This window comes from Vigna unguiculata, chromosome 10 (genome assembly GCF_004118075.2).
Source record: "Vigna unguiculata cultivar IT97K-499-35 chromosome 10, ASM411807v1, whole genome shotgun sequence".
NCBI lineage: Eukaryota > Viridiplantae > Streptophyta > Magnoliopsida > Fabales > Fabaceae > Vigna > Vigna unguiculata.
In genome coordinates, this window is record NC_040288.1 from 11,924,593 (window position 1) to 11,929,257 (window position 4,665).

Genomic DNA, 4,665 nt, shown 5'->3' on the forward strand with positions numbered 1-4,665 from the left:
GAATTCAGGTGATCATGCTGATGCTTAGCAACAGAGCGGGGCTACCGATGGGGGAATTTTCTTTATGTTATGCTTTCCTACCTTTTGTAATAGACATTATGATATTTTATCCATTATGAACTTGAAATAAAGATGAGACAGTACGAATAGATTATAGCGGGACAAGTTTGAAATTTCCTGCGCTTGGGAATTTATTGTAATGTATGATTTTCTTAAAGTATATTTAGTGAAAAAATCAGTTTTATCTAGTAATATCCATATGGGGTGTTACACATTCTCTTCTAAATCCCAAATCCTAATCTTCTTCTTTCTTTTTTTTCTATTTTTTTTCTCTTAGCACTATTTATTTTTTCCGAGACCTCTCGTCAACAACGTAACGGTTCTCGGTGGCCGTTGTCGATGCCATCGCTAATCTCTTCCATCCTCCGCCGTCAGATTTACCTCTACTCCTCTCCGTTCGAATTCACACTATCCTTTCCTTTTTTTTCTCTTTCTCTTTCTCCACCGCAACACACTCAACTCTAGGTATTTCTTTTTCATTTTCATTTCAAATGTTATTTTCATTTCAAATGTTAGTTTTATTGTTGATTTGCGACGTGTGAAATGAATCTGATTAAATTAAAGGCTTTAACTGCTATTGTCGTTGTAAGAACAGTGTCCTTGCTATTGTTTAAGTTTGGAAGAAAACCAAAAGGAATTGTGATTTTTTGAAAGTGATTAGGCCATAGGAATTAGTGATAGTCTATTGGATATTGTCATGTTGCAGTTTTTATGAGTGTGTAATTGGAGGATTTTTCGCTTTGAATTGTAGTGTTTTGAAATACAAGAATTATTGTGAGCGTTCCCCTTTCATTGAGGGTTTTATTTGCATAGGTTATGTTATGGTTATGACAAGTATTTTTTTTCCCTCTTTTTTTTTTTTTTTAAATCTGCTCTCAAAATCTTGAAAAATAATCAGTTCATTGGACCAATTCCTTCAACTCTCTCTCATGTTCCTAACTTAAAGATTCTGTAAGTTACTTTTTCATTTTCTATTTTTCGTATAGAGGATGAATTTAATGTCTATGGAGATTTTGAAACTTTGTTCTGTTCTAGAGACCTGGTACTGAATAATCTCAATGGGGAAATACCAAGACTTATATACTAGAATAGAGTTTTGCAATATGTGTGAGTATATATATTTGTATTATGATAATTATTTATATTATGAAGGGGAATATGTAGTTGTTGAATTCAACCATCTGGACAAATTTATATTATATCTAGCTTTTTTTAATGTATTTTCTGTGTACTTTTATGGTTTCTTAATGTTCAATCGGAAGAATGAATACATTTAAATGCCAGGCAAGGAGAAAGAAAAGACCGAAGCTCTTGGGGAGGTGTTGAATGGCGATCACCTTGTTAGTACTCCTTATTTAATTTCCGATTAGAGAAAGACGCCAAGCTTGTATGTATTGGTGAATGCTTGTGAGAAGCTTAGAATATCATGGAAATTACCAATGGTGTATCCTCAAAGTGGAGAATCTATTGCTCAACTTCTTTAATGTATCATGTGAGATGGTTCAACATTATCAGGTGATAAAAACTGTTTTTGTTTACCATCAAGCTAAAATCGTTTGTCTTGATGTGTATGAACTTTTAGGAACTAATTTTCTGATATGCAATGTAATGATTTGTCTTCTGTTATCTGTTAATTTTTCTCCAAACATCTGATCATTAAAAAATCTATATTGCCACCATATTTGATTCAAGAATTATAGTTATAAGCCCTGGCTATATAGATTAGACTCTGCATATGATACTGTATTTATGTGATATGGTAGAAAAGGGAGAGAAATAGTGCAATTGAAATTCGAAGGAAAAAGAAAGTGAGTGGTGAAGAAAAATGAAGTATGAGATAAATAATTAATTTTAAATGTCAACTTGCGAATCACTTTAGGAAAGCAAAATATTTGAACCTTGTAAAAGATAAAAGATAAATGAAATAAAAAACACAAAAGATAAAAGTATAAAGATCATTTATATAATTTAGAAATGAATTATTCTTTATTCAAATCCCACCAATAAGCGGAAATTTTATTTTGAGCTTATTCCCTACACAGGGAAATAAATAAAAACTCCCGAATTAAGCATCTTCTTCGGCCTTCCACTCCACAGGTTGGTTATATATATATATATATATATATATATATATATATATATATATATATATATATATATATTCACTGTGTAAATCAAATTGGAATTGTAATATAACATTTGGACATACAAATACAGTAGCATCTAATATTCCAGTCAAGGAGTAAAGCTAAAAGAAGATATTATCAATTATGTGTGTGGAAAAGTTCAATCAAGGAAATTTGCTACCATTTTGCTAGGGATTAGCGAGAGATTTGTTATAAATATTTCGCTAGGGATTAGTGAGGCTTTTGCTGCAAACATTTTTGCTAGGGATTAGTTAGGGATTTGCTACAAATATTTTGCTAGGGATTAACTAGGAATTTGCTACAAATTTTTTGCTAAGGATTGGTAAGAAATTTGCTACAACCACTTTGCTAGGGATTAGCTAAGGATTTGCTACAAATATTTTGCTAGGGATTAGTGAGGGATTTGCTACAACCACTTTGCTAGGGATTAGCTAGGGATTTGCTACAACTAGTTTGCTAGGGATTAGTTAAGGGTTTGCTACAAACATTTTGCTAGGGATTAGCTAAGGATTAGCTAGGGATTAACTACGGAGTAGTTTCCTCGCTAATTAGCTACCTATAATTTAGCTACGATTCAATGTCATCGCTATTTCCTAGCTAATCCTTCGCTAAATTGTTTTGCGAGGGATTAGCGAGGGATTAGCTAGGGATTTTTCCCTCGCAAATTTGGAAATTTGTTGTAGTGAAACATGAGTAATGGAAATTTATAATGTCACACATGGACTTACCATATGACTATCAATTTGTTTTCGCCTTCGACATTTGTGTGCAAGTGAATCTAAGACAAAGAACTCTTTCGATTGACAATTAAAAGCATAACACCACCAATGTTCAGCATAAATCACTGGGGCAAACAACTGAATAGAAGTAATATTAACAAACACATTTCATTTTGTAACAAAATATAACAGCATTTAACAAGTAAGGATACTCACAAAATCTGTTGTTAATATATCCTGCACTGAAACCAAATCACGTGTCAAGTAATGCCTGTAGTCATCTAGACACCACACACGTCTATTCACCTTTCTTTTGTTACAATCAAGGATAACTGCATTTTGAACCACAACACATGTCAATACTTATACATTAATTTAAGCATAAATATTAAAAGCAAAAAAAAACTTACTGTATAGAAAGGACTGAATATAACCCTACTAATCTTCCCAGTTAGCCTTTTCTGTTTATACATGAAGTCCTAGGCTGCAAACATTATAGACTGAACACAAAAACAATAATTATATCATTACATGGTTTTAATAACAATATAAATAGTCATAAACTTAAGTTTCATAATTTACCATGTTATTAATCCAACCACGAGGACGAAAACATTAACAATCATCGCTCCTCAATATTTGACCATTCACATCAACATAAATAGATCTGAAAAGTCAAAAGCAGCAACATAAAGTATTAACTATTGGTGTGTGTTCACGTTTAATACATTATTAATCAAAATAGCATACCTGGTACAAACAGCAGCAGTCACATCCTTATACAATTTAGCCATATCTATAAATAGTGTACTAGTTTGACCTTCAGCGTTAGGCTTAATAGCTTTGTCGTCTCCATTATGGTCGGATTTTGAAGCATCATTTCTTTCTAAGATGTGATCAAGCTGGAGAGAGTCCTTCTGCTCATCTTCCTCACACTGTTGAGGTTGCTGACTCTCTTTCTGGTGTGAAGGACAACCCTCAACTTCATCACACTTCCTTTGCTCAAAAGGACAGCCCTCTTCTCCATAAACATCATTTCCTTTAGCTACACTGGAGTCGGGTTCAAGAGATCAAAAAATTCATCACGCATCTTCTTTATCTGTTCTTTCATGTCTAGAATTATCCGTTCATGTTTTTCAAATTTTTCTTCCAAATCCACTTGCTCTTTCGCATGAGAAACACCTTGAATGCCATCATTTTTAAAAATGTATTGGTCCTCAACATGAACGACATTTTGCACTATTGGGTTGTTCTTCTCCTCTACACTTAGGGCCCAACCAAACACAATCTACAAATAAAAAAATTGTTTTTAAACACATTTCATAATAAAACCAAATTTAACCAAACATATACAAAGAAGACAACTCAAATAAAACCTTATTCTTTTCAAAAGCAGACTCAATATTAGGTGTCCTAATCTTCACCGAGGGCCACCACAGAAATCTTGGGAATTGAACCTCACCCTCTACATCTTCTAAGCCAAGACGACGAGCAGTCCAAACCTATAACAATGTTAAACAAATCAAAAAATTATAATAATGCATAAGGAAAATAAAGCTTATGAAAACAAAAATTACCTAAACAACTACAACAGATCCGGCTAAGTTAAGGCTACGAGTATTTATCTTTTCTCGTACAACCTTACATCCATGATTGAGTGTAGAGATCAAAAAACTATGAACTGACTCTGCCCAGTTATAGTCGCTTAAGTTGTCAAGGTTGTCTAAGACTTTGAAAGG

General features: G+C 33.0%; 1 long non-coding RNA gene across 1 annotated transcript; it reads left to right on the plus strand.

Annotated features, from left to right (window-relative positions):
- Nucleotides 1–318: 318 nt before the first annotated feature.
- LOC114167391 lies at nt 319–1,681 on the plus strand. The gene is made up of 2 exons (XR_003600208.1): nt 319–525; nt 1,345–1,681. It is a non-coding gene; the product is annotated as an uncharacterized LOC114167391 (long non-coding RNA).
- The last annotated feature ends 2,984 nt before the right edge of the window (nt 1,682–4,665 follow it).